The 15,625-nt window shown below is 42.0% G+C and overlaps 1 long non-coding RNA gene across 1 annotated transcript in view; it reads right to left on the bottom strand.

Annotated features, from left to right (window-relative positions):
* LOC138741840 (uncharacterized) overlaps nucleotides 1-13,705 on the bottom strand; it is a 43,801-nt gene extending 30,096 nt beyond the window's left edge. The window contains exons 1-3 of the long non-coding RNA XR_011343805.1: nucleotides 13,558-13,705; nucleotides 3,209-3,445; nucleotides 1,708-1,838 (exon numbers count right to left, since the gene is read on the bottom strand). This is a non-coding gene — a long non-coding RNA (uncharacterized lncRNA). The remainder of the gene's footprint in view (nucleotides 1-1,707; nucleotides 1,839-3,208; nucleotides 3,446-13,557) is intronic.
* Nucleotides 13,706-15,625: the final 1,920 nt, after the last annotated feature.

Genomic DNA, 15,625 nt, shown 5'->3' with positions numbered 1-15,625 from the left:
CTGCTCTCTGCTGCACCATAAATAACTTTTCTGGATACCTTCCTTTCCAATAACTTTCTAACTGGACAGCAATCAAAGGCAGTATCTCTGTCTTTCAAGTACATTGATACTGATGCCATTTGTTGCTGTCAGATTTCTGGTTTAGATAAATCAATGTATCTCAGCAATCAGAATTTCTGGTTTATAGATAATGGCTGGAGTGAGAGCAAGGGCATATCGAGAACAATAAGGTTATAATTATCGAAAAGGAAATGATTCTGTAAATAATTATTGGGAAACATGGTGGGCAGGTTACTGAGGTCTGACCATGTGAATGGAAAAGGCTGGGGAGAACTATTAATTATTTACACTATATTTTGGAAGAGGACCCAAATGATTTTGGCCAAATCCATTATTAATGAGAATTGAACTGTAATGACCATCAACTTAAAGAGTCAAATCAAAGCCAAACAATTTCAATATATTACAGGTTTTTAAAAAATGTTCACAAAATTCAGCAAGACAGTAGCGACAGTGGAAAGGACAACAGTTGGTGTTTTGCATCTCTGACCATCACAAATGGGACTGAGTTGTCAGTTAGCTTTGTATGATGGAAGCTGTATCTTTCTATTGCTCTGGACTTGATTTAGGAATAAAGAGCATTGAATTGAATGATCTTTTGTGGGAAGCAGGTGGATTTCAACTGTGAGGAGACTGACATTACCGAAATTGCAGATAGGAGGGAAATGGAAATTGTCATGGGACACAAGACATTTGGGGAAGAAAAACAAGTGATCGGAATTAGACAGTGGAGGGAAATGGCATGGATTATCATGAGTTCTTATACTGTACAAAACTGTTGGTAATCATTAAAATGGCCAATTCTAATAAATGGGCCACATAAAGTCAATGAGGTTAAATCTGTACAAAGGCACAGTCAGTCACTTTAGTATCAATTATAGAACGAGCCATACAGAATGCACAGGATGGTACTTGGATGTATCCACTTCTGCAATGATTTACATACCCGCAAAGAAGCGGAGTTGGCTCTACTGATGAGTGGGGTTGGTGGAATAAGCAGGTGAAGACTATGGAAGGGGGGGAACGTGACCAATGTAGAGTGGGAGGAAGAACATTCCAAATACTGTATGGAATTAAGATCCCGGACAAAAGGGACCAGCTATGCTCCATACGTTGAGAGAAGGGCTTCATAAACGAATATACAAAGAATAATTCTCAATGGAAAGGAAAATAATTAGTTCGCTTATATTCATTTCAAAATGTATAAAATACGACACGACAAATGATCTCTTTACCCACACCCTGCATTTAACCCCATCAACATAACCTTTCTATGTATGAATATGGACATCAATATCAATATTGGTACGGTTTCAATGGTTATTTTTCAAATCAGGTCAAGAGCCCAAATATGGAGATGCAATATGTGCAGAGTTAAACAATGGGAGCTCCCGGACACAGCATAGCCCGTTCGCAAACGGACCCAGTTTGCAGACGTGTTGCTTTCTACCAGGTTTTTCCAGCCTGCGCCCCGCACTGCATTTCATTGCTCAGTAAATAGAATTGTTCTTGCCTCTCGCCTCCTCCACAGCTCAGAATGAACCCCTTTCCACCCGTGCCTACACACATCCAGCCATATTGAACACTCGGACCCAAATCCCCCCCCCCCCCACCCCCAAATCCTCTGCCGAGCTGAGAGGTCCGTACCTCGCTTCAGCACCGCTCCTTCCTTCTCCATCACCATCCAGGGTCTCCATCTTTGGGAAATTCACAATGAAACGAACAGCCACCCCGGCTCTTCATTTCGGCTTGATTGGGCTGATGTTGCTGTCCGGCGACTGGGGTAAGTTGCAAACCATTCATTACATTTTATAAGCGTTCTAGCGAAAATACGCACAGAATCAACGAAGGGGAGGGGGGAAGAGGGGTGAATAGACTGGGGAGGAAGTGTAGGGGGGGGGGGGGGGGGGGGAAAGGAAGAGTCTGAAATAGCTTCAACACAATGAAAACGTACCACAAAATAGATGTCTCTCAATCTTATTGCAAAACAATTAAAAAGGGTTGCATCTAATCTTGGAACATTTGAATGTTCTATTCAGATTGCAATACCTTCATTGCTTCCCAATTTCCATGGTTTACATATTTATTATTTTTAGACTATGGCGATCATTGCACATAAAATATTTGTGTGCTGTGTTCTGCGAGAGATTGTTGGTGTGAACTCTTTCAGTACTCTGATGCTCAGACAGAGGGTGAAATGAAATGCCAGCCCTGGCTCAGCCTATATGAGAAAATGTCTTCATCTCTGGTCACCATCCTTCCTCCAGGAAAGCTACCAAGGGCTACAATTCAAATAAATATACCAATTGTTCTCCCTGAATTAATATCTTCTCCTGAGTGAGAGATAATCATTGTATGCCTTAACAAAGTCTCTAAAGAAGGAATTAAACATGAATTCCTGTCAAAGCTGACATCTGAAATAAAGAGATTTTAAAGCAGATATGAATTGTACCTTACCTCCTCTCCATCATTCCCTTCCTTCCCCAATTTTTCTATCTTTGGGAAACCAGAGTGGAACTAAACCTGGGGCTATCCTGTTCATGGGCTCTTCCTTGGCTCATCCACTCTAAGGGTCGTCGATTTTACAGGGATTCCTGTAGTCCATTCTTCAAAGGGACTAACTGTTTTTATGTCTTCTGGGGAATTTATGATGTTTCATAATCTGTAGCTCTCTTTTTGGTTGTGGAGTTATTACATCAGGTCCTGCTAAGACCTTAATTTTACTGGGAGGATTTAACACTGAAGACTGTGGACCAGCTGAAATTCTATCTTATTCCATATGGTTGATTCCTTCCAAACTTGGGAGGGGTCAACAAGGAGCAGTGCTGCCAGCAGATCTGGGCTCTTATAGCAAGATCAATTTTCATCACCCCAGCTTAGCCGTAGCCTGCAGCAGTTACCCTAAACTTTCCCTCCTCTTTGACTCAGCTTTTGGTCAATTGCCATTGTATCTCATTAATGATGTTAAATGTTTAATATTATTCCTAGGAATGGATTAAGAATGCGAATGCATTGCTGCTAAAATCTATCAGGCCTGATAACAGGCATCTTGTGACTAGGTTTGTCTGACTGCCCAAGTGATCAATTAGTCCACAAATAAACTCTTATAAATGACACCCATTGACTTGAGCAAAGAAAAGCTACTCACTGTCATGTTGTTCTGGTAATATGAAAATATTATAGTTTCTAGGCAACTGTTTGTCATTTATCACACTCATGTCTGTGTAACCTTGCTGTGAGCAAATTGGCTGCTTTCTTTTCTCCATAAATTACATTGTAAGGAGTAAACCATTCTGGAATCTCCTGCTGTCACAGAAAGTGCTATAAAAATGTTGATCCTTCCCAGAAGTTGATAGCAGCTCCACCTGTTGAAGATATTCAGTATCTGTGGAGAGAGAAATATAACATTTCAGGTTGATGGTGCTCAGATTTCCAGAACGATTGTTTTTTTTTTCTTTTTCTATTAATTGGATTCAAAAATTCCTAATGTGCTCTAAGTTGATCAAGAACTTTTAGGTCAACCAACCTAAAACTGTCATGGGGTTGTACATTTCAGTGGGAACTCTGAGACCAACACCTGCCTTCTCAGGCACTATCCACAGGAAATACAAAGTTAAACAGCAAAGTCTGCCTCTATTGTTATGCATTGTAATTATTCAGGTGCCTGTCTGGTTTCTGTTCACAACTTGATAAAGTGCTCAGACCCAAAATGTTGGTTATACACCTTTTTTTTCCCATGAATGCTGCATGACCTGCTGAGTTTCTCCAGCACTTTTGTCTAGTGCCTTTTTTCAAAACTGTGTTTCAACAGAAAGTTGCAATGCAATTTTCCATTGAATGTTGTTCCTATTTCAGCTTTCAATAATTCAATAAGCAGATGCAAATTTGTGTAAAAAATACTAAATTTAGTGCATATTTTCATTATGTTGTACAGATTATAATTGAAGAATCTGATTCGATTATTCATTGGCAAATCTATGAATGCTTTATGAAAGCTCTGCATTTTTTTTTTTTCTTTGGCTTGGCTTCGCGGACGAAGATTTATGGAGGGGGTAAAAAGTCCACGTCAGCTGCAGGCTCGTTTGTGGCTGACCAGTCCGATGCGGGACAGGCAGACACGATTGCAGCGGTTGCAAGGGAAAATTGGTTGGTTGGGGTTGGGTGTTGGGTTTTTCCTCCTTTGCCTTTTGTCAGTGAGGTGGGCTCTGCGGTCTTCTTCAAAGGAGGCTGCTGCCCGCCAAACTGTGAGGCGCCAAGATGCACGGTTTGAGGCGTTATCAGCCCACTGGCGGTGGTCAATGTGGCAGGCACCAAGAGATTTCTTTAGGCAGTCCTTGTACCTTTTCTTTGGTGCACCTCTGTCACGGTGGCCAGTGGAGAGCTCGCCATATAATACGATCTTGGGAAGGCGATGGTCCTCCATTCTGGAGACGTGACCCATCCAGCGCAGCTGGATCTTCAGCAGCGTGGACTCGATGCTGTCGACCTCTGCCATCTCGAGTACCTCGACGTTAGGGGTGTGAGCGCTCCAATGGATGTTGAGGATGGAGCGGAGACAACGCTGGTGGAAGCGTTCTAGGAGCCGTAGGTGGTGCCGGTAGAGGACCCATGATTCGGAGCCGAACAGGAGTGTGGGTATGACAACGGCTCTGTATACGCTTATCTTTGTGAGGTTTTTCAGTTGGTTGTTTTTCCAGACTCTTTTGTGTAGTCTTCCAAAGGCGCTATTTGCCTTGGCGAGTCTGTTGTCTATCTCATTGTCGATCCTTGCATCTGATGAAATGGTGCAGCCGAGATAGGTAAACTGGTTGACCGTTTTGAGTTTTGTGTGCCCGATGGAGATGTGGGGGGGCTGGTAGTCATGGTGGGGAGCTGGCTGATGGAGGACCTCAGTTTTCTTCAGGCTGACTTCCAGGCCAAACATTTTGGCAGTTTCCGCAAAGCAGGACGTCAAGCGCTGAAGAGCTGGCTCTGAATGGGCAACTAAAGCGGCATCATCTGCAAAGAGTAGTTCACGGACAAGTTTCTCTTGTGTCTTGGTGTGAGCTTGCAGGCGCCTCAGATTGAAGAGACTGCCATCCGTGCGGTACCGGATGTAAACAGCGTCTTCATTGTTGGGGTCTTTCATGGCTTGGTTCAGCATCATGCTGAAGAAGATTGAAAAGAGGGTTGGTGCGAGAACACAGCCTTGCTTCACGCCATTGTTAATGGAGAAGGGTTCAGAGAGCTCATTGCTGTATCTGACCCGACCTTGTTGGTTTTCGTGCAGTTGGATAATCATGTTGAGGAACTTTGGGGGACATCCGATGCGCTCTAGTATTTGCCAAAGCCCTTTCCTGCTCACGGTGTCGAAGGCTTTGGTGAGGTCAACAAAGGTGATGTAGAGTCCTATGTTTTGTTCTCTACACTTTTCTTGGAGCTGTCTGAGGGCAAAGACCATGTCAGTGGTTCCTCTGTTAGCGCGAAAGCCGCACTGTGATTCTGGGAGAATATTCTCAGCGACACTAGGTATTATTCTATTTAGTAGAATCCTAGCGAAGATTTTGCCTGCAATGGAGAGCAACGTGATTCCCCTGTAGTTTGAGCAGTCTGATTTCTCGCCTTTGTTTTTGTACAGGGTGATGATGGTGGCATGAAAGCTCTGCATTACCATTAATTCAAATCCTTTCCTCGGTCCATGTGAATTGGCTGCAATTATTCATTAACCAGTAAATTATATCTCTTGAAACCTTTCTCTCCCAGAAATAATCAAACCTCTTTAATCTCTCTCTCTCTCTCTCTCTCTCTCTCTCTCGATCACTCTTATCAAGAATGGAAAATAATTGATCTTTTGATCTCTTTCTAACTTGCAATAATTCCCTTCCAGGGACTAATCTAATCTCTTTGATGCCTCCATGACACTATCATTCCCTTCCAGAAGTAATCTAATATATTGATTTCTCTTGGACCCTCTATAACTTTTATGATCTATTGGCATCTCTCTGTCTCATTTATCTCCCTGAACCCCAATCTAGTAATTCATGAAATCTTTGGCTTGGCTTCGCGGACGAAGATTTATGGAGGGGGTAAAAAGTCCACGTCAGCTGCAGACTCGTTTGTGGCTGACAAGTCCGATGCGGGACAGGCAGACACGATTGCAGCGGTTGCAGGGGAAAATTGGTTGGTTGGGGTTGGGTGTTGGGTTTTTCCTCCTTTGTCTTTTGTCAGTGAGGTAGGCTCTGCGGTCTTCTTCAAAGGAGGTTGCTGCCCGCCAAACTGTGAGGCGCCAAGATGCACGGTTTGAGGTGATATCAGCCCACTGGCGGTGGTCAATGTGGCAGGCACCAAGAGATTTCTTTAGGCAGTCCTTGTACCTTTTCTTTGGTGCACCTCTGTCACGGTGGCCAGTGGAGAGCTCGCCATATAACACGATCTTGGGAAGGCGATGGTCCTCCATTCTGGAGACGTGACCCATCCAGCGCAGCTGGATCTTCAGCAGCGTGGACTCGATGCTGTCGACCTCTGCCATCTCGAGTACTTCGACGTTAGGGATGTAAGCGCTCCAATGGATGTTGAGGATGGAGCGGAGACAACGCTGGTGGAAGCGTTCTAGGAGCCGTAGGTGGTGCCGGTAGAGGACCCATGATTCGGAGCCGAACAGGAGTGTGGGTATGACAACGGCTCTGTATACGCTTATCTTTGTGAGGTTTTTCAGTTGGTTGTTTTTCCAGACTCTTTTGTGTAGTCTTCCAAAGGCGCTATTTGCCTTGGCGAGTCTGTTGTCTATCTCATTGTCGATCCTTGCATCTGATGAAATGGTGCAGCCGAGATAGGTAAACTGGTTGACCGTTTTGAGTTTTGTGTGCCCGATGGAGATGTGGGGGGGCTGGTATTAAAGGTGGGGAGCTGGCTGATGGAGGACCTCAGTTTTCTTCAGGCTGACTTCCATGAAGTCAGCCTGAATTCATGAAATATATCAATACAAAATACAGCAACAATCTAAAATAGAAACATAAAATCATAAAATGCTGGGAAGACTTCATACTGTAGCCATTCTCAATGGGAGCTGTCTCCCCCCCCCCCCCCCCCACCCCCCAACCTTCCCAACTGAGTTTATGTTTCAGGTTTGTGAAAGAATGATTTCTGGTCATTCCCTTCAAGCAATTATGTTGATGTCACTCCAAACCTCAGTTACCTACCACTTCAAAACCTTTCTATTTAATTGATAATACTCAATTATCTGTTTCTTTTCTCCATTTCCTGATGCTCTTTTTTTTTTGTTTTCTGACAATCCATTTAATGCACTTACACGCAATAAGTAAACCCTGCCAGGATTTATTCATCCTTGCTTGGAAGAAGTCCTTATCATGGACTGCAGAGATTGCTGGCTGTGTTATTTTTCTATTCAACTCCAATCACTTGTACCAATCAAATTCTTCATTTAAAAGACCTCTTGAAGAATAACATGGCAACAATTTCTTCCATTTATCAATTTACATTTATAAACCACCTTTGATGTCATAAAATGCACAAAGCTACTTTACAAGAATGAAATTGGATAAAGAGATTAATTCCATTGGAAAGATAAACAGTTACAAGAGCAGGTATGACTTATGAGTAATACAACTCCACACTCCTATAGAGACTTTCAACCATGTATGAGAGGTAAGTCAGGGATGTGTGAGAAAACTCTCTACTTGTCTCATTCAGTCCATTTCCAAACACATTCAAGAAAATTGTTACAATTCAGAAAAAAGTCTGTTTGACTGCCAGCCCAACCAACATCTTGAATATTATTTGTATCTGCTACGGACAGCGTGTGTAGAATCTAAAAAGTGCATTCCTGTTACTGCCTACTTTTTGCTCATAGTTCAGGCTCCAAACATTGATTAAATCCCTTTGCCTCCAATAGACACTGCATGACCTGCCTGAGTTTCTACAGCACTTTTGTGTTTTACCCAACAATCATAGCATCTACAGACTTCCCTGTTTCATTCCGGTTACTTCCCAAGTCTCTTTTAACACTACATCCCAAACCTGTAACCTTCACCTGAAGAGCCTCAAGCTCATGGGAATGATCCCCCAGTGATCCATCATCATCATTTGGAAATAAATTGTCAACCCTTTATTGGCACTGTGTCCAAATATGAAACTCCTTTTGTCCCACCTGTGGGATAATTGTCAAGATCCAAGTACCCAGGATGCAGGAAGAGAAATCATCATCAACTTCTCAAAGAAAGTTAAGGATAAGCATTAAACACAGGCCATGTTAGTGGCGTCTGCGACCAGTGGAAAAAGATAGAATGCAGTCAAAGTGGTCGATTTTTAATCAGGTTTTAAAGAGTAGAGAGAAAAAAGTGAGGGAGAAAACTTTAGGAAAATATTCCAGAGCATGGAATATTCCATGACAAATAAAAGCTGCAATCATTAAAATTAATCCAGAAATCATAAATAAAGAGATTTAGAGTATGAGATATGGGCCTACAGAAAGGAAGAAACAAGACCATGCAACGGTGGGCGGGGAGCATTTGCACTCCATAGCTCATCATTTTCAATCACCCTAATTTTGTGAGGCATACAGGGGATCACAGTCTCAAAGATGAAGGATCCAGTTCCACATATAGCAGCCAATCATTACTAGCAATACCTCAATCAGTCCACACAACCAACACCAATCATCCTTAATGGAAGATGTTGACAGCGCTAACTCACCAGAACCCTCTCACCAATACCCAGTTTGGGTTTCACTTGACCTTCAGAACTCCAGACCGCTCACAGCCTTCACCAAAACATGAATCAAGAAGCTGGAGACCATAGGTGAGGTGGGAGGAGCTAACCTTGTCATCATGCAGCCTGGATAATAGGCAATGGCCACAAAAGTGAAAACAATCCCATGGTTAGAGCCATAGATTGCACAACTGAAGGATGCGGTTAATTGTCCTACCTCCACAGGATATTGTTACAGAACCACTTCAGGCCCTTCATCCAACCAGTTTCAGCTGCTACATAAATGATTGTCCTTTAGTATTGGCCTTTTATATTGCAAGGATGGATGTTCACTGTTGAATGCGCAATGTCAAATTTCATTCACAATTCCTCAGCAAAAGTATGTCCATGATTGTGGGAATCAAAGTCCAGCCAATAGCAGTAGTGGGCTGATACATGGCAAGTAACAATGGTCATCTCAAACATTCACCCACATTTCTATTATAGTCACTGAGTTCATCAGCATCAACTGGTGTGTGGGTCAACTAGGGATACCAGCTTCATAAATATGATGTGTGTGTGTGTGTGTGTGTGTGTGTGTGTGTGTGTGTGTGTGTGTGTGTGTGTGTGTGTGTGTGTGTGTGTGTGTGTGATATATACGCACAAACGTGTGTGTTTGCAATGGGATACTCTCCACTTATCTGAATTGCAACAGCTCTCAAAAAGCTATGGTATATCCTTGTCACATTCTGTAGTTACTTGCTGAATCATATTAAAAGTTTTACAAGAAAGTTGGCAGATGCTAGGGTTGAGTGCAATGCATAAAAGTGCTGGAGAAACTCAGCAGATCATCCAAAGAGACAAAGGGTAACTAACATCATGTTATAAGATTTTTTACTCATCTGCTCTGGATCCTACTCTGTGGCCATCTTCCATCATGGCAAAATCCCATTTCCTGGAAATGCTAAATGTTTACTGATGCTTTTTCAGAAGGCAGTGCAATTTTTACAGACATATTACTGTATGTTATAGTGATGTGTGGTTTCCCAGTTACAGAGGAACAGAGGGATCTAATATTGTGAGGCATACAGGGGTCAACAGGGGGGATTCTTGGAGTAGGATATTATACCTACAGGAGAAGGGTTGGGTAGGTAAACCTCCTGGCCGGATTGTCCACTTTCAGGTGGCCACCTGACAGCCGCATAGGAGTACAATCGGCTGCTTTACAGTCAGGTATTGTGGTCACCTGAAAGTGGCTATAGAGATGAAGGATCTGGGTATGACAAAGAGGGAAGCCCAGTTATAGTGATGCAATGGGGAGGGGATGGGACAATTACCAGAATACAGTATGTCAAAGGATGACCCAACTACACTGACACAAGGGGAACTTCATTACATAAGGATAATAGACCGCAGTTAGTGAAACTGGTGTTATTGCTTTACTCCAGGATTTTAAAACTCTAGCTCAATGGAGATTACAGTTATGTCCTATTCTTTTTACACACTTGTAGGTCCCATAAATTCATCAAAATGTCTATATTTAAAGCATGATATCCTTCATATTAGAGACCCATTGGACAAGGAATTCACTTGCTCCATGTTGAACTTCCTGTCCCCGCCCAAGCCTTTCTCAAATGAAACATGTGTTGCTAATTTTATTACATAAACAGGATACAGACTATAATTAGTCCAATACTGGAATCAAAAAGTGAATACACATTGGAGTCTAGCCACAGAATCAAGGGAAGTTACTTTGGCCTCCGTCTCTTCCTCTCACTCACTCCAAAATAGATTGCACCCAACTTTCAGCCTCACCTCCCTCAATTTCATTCCCCCCATGTTCTCCCCTGTTCCTGCCCCAGGTTCTCTCCCTCCATCTCACCACTTTTCTCACATTCACTCCCCCATCCTTACCCCAAATCTTCACTGCAATCTATCTACCTCACATTTCCTCTTTTGCTAACTCCTTGCATCCCCTCTGATTGCACTAGATTTTGTTTACCTCTCTCTCAGACTCGCTCCCTCCATCTAAATCTCTTGTGTATTTCCCCCTCCCCCCCTCACATAAACCTGCAGCATGAAAACAGGTCCTTCAGCCACTGAGTCTGTGCCAGCCATAGCACACCCATTTATACTAATCCTACATTAATCTAATTTTAAAAATTTATTTCACATTCTCATCATCTCTCTGCAGATGCCAGTACTCATCTAAACACCAGCAGCAATTTACAGTGCTAATTAACCTATCAACCCACATCTTTGGGATGCAAGAGGAAAGCAAAGCACCCACATGGAGAATGTACAACACATAGAGAACACCTGAGGTTGGGATTGAACCTGGGTCTCTGGAGCTTTAAAGCAGTAGCTCTATTAGCCTTGCTACCATGCTGCCATAAAAGTTCACCCCATCATAGTCCTTTACTCCAGATCTACTCCTTCCTTCCCTATACTAGGATGATATGCAGACTGGATCTCTACATTGTTGCCCACAACAACCTTGTGTAAAACTAGTGGTTGACTTGAGAGAGATCAAACAAATTGGGGAGAGCTGACTTTGAGATGTTTCAACATATTGGGGAATACAGATTGATGGGTTTAACTGGGATGCGTCTGGGTTTGTCCTGGAGTCTGTGTAATCTTTGAAAGTCCCTGACAGTCTTTCTGTGATATCCAGGTAACTTGACATCTGACTTGTCCTGAAGCCTGTGCTTGAGGCCAATAGGTCAGAGGTTTCAATTGGTATCTGAAGATCAATTCCAGGACAGTGGCCAATCTGCTCCACCAATCTGCAAGGTGCCTTCATCTGCTTATAGACAATGTTTCCAGCAAATCTAAAGAACCTAAATATACTTAGGAACAATTCTCTAACCTGTGAATGATGAGAATATGAAACTTTCTCCCACAAAAATTAATTCAGATGATTATGGAATCAGGAGAAGATTGTTAAACGTGCAGAGTAAACCCAGTAGCGGCAGCACAAGGAGACTTTCCCAGTCACTGCTGTGTACATGTTTGTACCTGGAATTTGATAGCTCACTTTATTGTCGGCTTTTAAAGGCCAGCTTCAGTGCTTCTGATCATTTTCCTGCTGTTTATTTTTACTTTGTTGTCAATTCACTCTATTTATTGTAAGAAAATGCCAGTACCCTGGTTTATATTGGTCTAATAAGTGGTCCTGAATAGACTGAAATCATCCTTTCCTTTGCCAATTACATTTATTCAATCTTTACCAGGGTTAAAGTCATGTACCATTACTGCATTTCATTTCTACAAATCTTAACTTTTGCTTAATTTATATGCTATCCCACAACTTTGTTATTGTTAGGAAGCCATGGGCTGCCTTCTTGATATTTCTTATCTTAACCAAAATTATTTTGACATCTTGATCTTGCTCCACCACTATGCTGGCCATTTCCTTTATTAACCATATCTTTCCCAGTCAATCTATTCTTGGAAAATGCTGCATATTCTGAAATGCCATGTATTTAGCCATCCGATTTCTTAACCTTATAACCACACCTCTATCATTATTCCCATTTACAGAAATATTCAGACATGTTTCGAATTCTGCATGCATTCAGATGAAGAGCTTTTGACTTTGTTCTCCAACTTTAACACTGTTTTTAGGTGCAATTTTATGTCTGCCCACTCTGTCCTGGTTATCATAACTCACTTTGATAACTCATACTATCATCTTGTTCTTTCTCCTTAATTTACTTTCCTATCACCTTAAAGCATGATAAAGGGGACCCAGTGGTTTTTCATTGCGATGGAAATCAGAATTAGTGGGGATTAAGATAAGATGAGCATTACTAATTCCCAAGCAAAATTGTGGAGAAATTCCATTACTCAGAGGGTGGGGGAAAAGTGCAAATCACCACTTGAAGGTAGACAGCGTTAATAATTGTGGCAAGCCAAGGGATGGCATACTGCTAAGATATGTGGTTATGAATGATTGGGTGCAGAAATGTGATCAAGTCAGGACTATAACATAAAAAAAGGCTCTGTGCTGAGTTGTGTGGGCAGTCAGTGACTAGTTCTTTGATTGCCACAGTTTTTGTTTGCAAATAAAAGTTGACAACTTCTTGAAGAAAAAAAAAGGTAGACAGCGTAAAAGGAAGAATGATATCAGGAACGACATATTGGACAAATTTCTATGTCCCTGATGATACTAGTTAATGCTTCGCTAGACACAGAATACAGCAAATAGAGTGATACAAGAAACTGGCCCTTCTGCCCACTGAGGCTCCACAGATGACCAACCATGTATTTGTGCCAGTCCTACCCCAACCTATTTTCATTCTCTTCACATTCCAATCAACTCTCCCTTGATTTCATTACTAACCTACACACTAGAGGCAATTAAACTCCCAACCTGATCATTTCTGGGATGTGGAGGAAGCTGGAATTACCAGAGGAAACTTGCATGATCATAAAAGAGAATGTGCAAACTCCACACAGACAGCACTAGAGGTCAGAATTGACTCTGTAATATCCTTCCTGTAAAGCTCCTCAATCTTCTCAGTATTCACTCTAATTATGCTACAGTCCTTGATTATCCCAGAAACTCAGTTGGTTATGAGTTCAAGTCTCTGTCAGGATATTCAGTAAAAACAAGTTAATGAGTAGTGAGTGGGAGAGTAACTAGGCAGACCATTGGTTAAGAGATCACTAATAACAAAACTTAATAACTCTTTATTATTATAAATGACTCTTTAGCCTTTACGGCAATATCACACATACCTTGGCATTCCTGCTCTACCGCCACTTATTTAAAGACACACACATCAGCAATGGATTCTTTTGACTTACTTGAGTTTCCACAGTCAGCTGTGACTGGGCTGGGAACACCAGAAGGGAAGATGAGAGGAAAGTAAGACCATTTGTTCCGTGAGTCAGCTTTCAATAGAGACATAATTTCCTTAGAGGACGCTTTCTGCTTCACTGTCACTTAACTCTGTCGACTGGTCCATTGTTCAGCAAACATGGAGATGAATCGTGGCAGCATTTCATCATTCAAGTCGTTTCTTGTGGTTTCCTTACTGCGCATTCATTTTTGAATCTGAGTGTTGAAAACAGCCTGCATGTTTCTATACAGAGTTGCTCTTGACTCTCGACCATCTCCATTCTCCCAGTTACGGGTAATCCATTACCTGTCCTTTATTTTCCCTTCTGTCTTTTATTTATCCATACTTTCCTGGGAGAATACAATGAATCGTCTATAAAGTGCATCCATAACTTCTCAGGTTGTGTGAAAACCAGGTTCCAATACTTAACATGCTGGTTAAGGACATTCCTACTGCTTAAAGAGTTGCTTTACAGATGACTTGACCCCCGTTCATCCAAAGTCCGTGATCTTTCATTATTTCTACTTCATAAAAGCATGAATATTGACAGAATTTCTTCTTAATATCTCCAGGGGTGGGGTGGGGTGGGGGGGGGGGGGAGGGGGAGGGGGGAGGGGGAGGAAAACAACTCTTTTCTGAAGACCTGGTCATCAAGGAATTAGAAATGAAATACTGTAGTAGTAGCTGAAAGACGGGTTGCGATTCCTTTAAATATTTTGTGAAGAGTGGATCTTGTTCTATTGCAGTATCCCCTGGGATAGGCCTAACTTAGCATTATTCAGTAGGAGATGTGTAACGTCAGCAATCCAGCTCGCTGCATTGGCCTCTGATTGATGCAGTGTAAGGAGATACTGATTTTTTTTTAAGTGCAGCAAAATGCAAATAGAGCTGCAAAGGGAAAAGGCACAACTGCAAGATGACAGGAGCAGAGAAACTGGTGCAGTTCAGACAGCTGCTGGAAACCTGCACTGTCACCACTAATGACGCAGGCTGCCGTTCCAAGAAGCGTGGTCTTCTTCCAGACCCCATGAAGCAGCTGATCTCTCCAATCATCTCTGCTTCCCTCCCCTTCCTGTAAGCGTGAACCAACTTTGTCACCAAGCATAATCATCTCGATATATGACTCAGAATTTTCCCCAAAAGAAATACTTTGGAGATATTTAGAGAACATTTAAATGAAAATTATTCTTCCTTGCCATAGGGATCGACTTTGAAAGGATTCCCATCACTAGGCTAAGCTATAATGTGGGTTCTCATGCATGAGGGTGGGAAAATTCTAATTAATTATTTTGAGCATGTGATGAGAGTTAGGAATATTTCTGTCAACTCTAGTCCCAAGAGTGGGGGAATAACCCTGGGTGGGGGGGGTTGGTGGCACATTCGTGCAATGATAATATAAGTGGTTAACACCACAATGGACAGCACCAAAATGTAAATATGAACATGACACTTTGAATGCTAAAAAAGCACTTTGCACTGTTTTTCCTTTGCATGGAATGGAAAAGACCTTACTCTGTGTAGTTTTTTTTCATTGTGAATAAATTGAATGGTGGTGCAGACTTGATGAGCTGCGCTCCTAACCTCAGAATGAAAATAGGTTTCTCAACCTAATTTGAAATGTTTAAAAAATCAAGACCTGCGAGATCAACAACCTATTTTTGGTTGTTGCCAGATTTTATGGCTTTGTTAACTTAAGATAATTTACACTTTTCAGCTTCAAATCATTTGAAAGGATATTAACAACTTCATAAGAAAACTGTTCCTCAGATCTCCTATTGGTTGAGAAATCTAATTTCATTCTGAAATTCATTGAGTCTGCTCAACCATTTAAATCATGGCTGATGTGTTTTTTTTCCCTTTCAATCCCATTCTCCTGCCTTCTCCCCATAACCTTTAACATTCTTACTAACCAATCTCTGCATTAAATATACCCAATGATGTGGCCTCCACAGCTGACTGGGTTAAAGAGTTTCACAGATTCACAAGCCTCTGATTGAAGAAATTTCTCCTCATCTTGGTTCTAAAGGGGAGAG

This window comes from Narcine bancroftii, chromosome 8, assembly GCF_036971445.1.
Source record: "Narcine bancroftii isolate sNarBan1 chromosome 8, sNarBan1.hap1, whole genome shotgun sequence".
Lineage (NCBI taxonomy): Eukaryota > Metazoa > Chordata > Chondrichthyes > Torpediniformes > Narcinidae > Narcine > Narcine bancroftii.
This window is presented reverse-complemented; position numbering and strand designations above follow the sequence as displayed.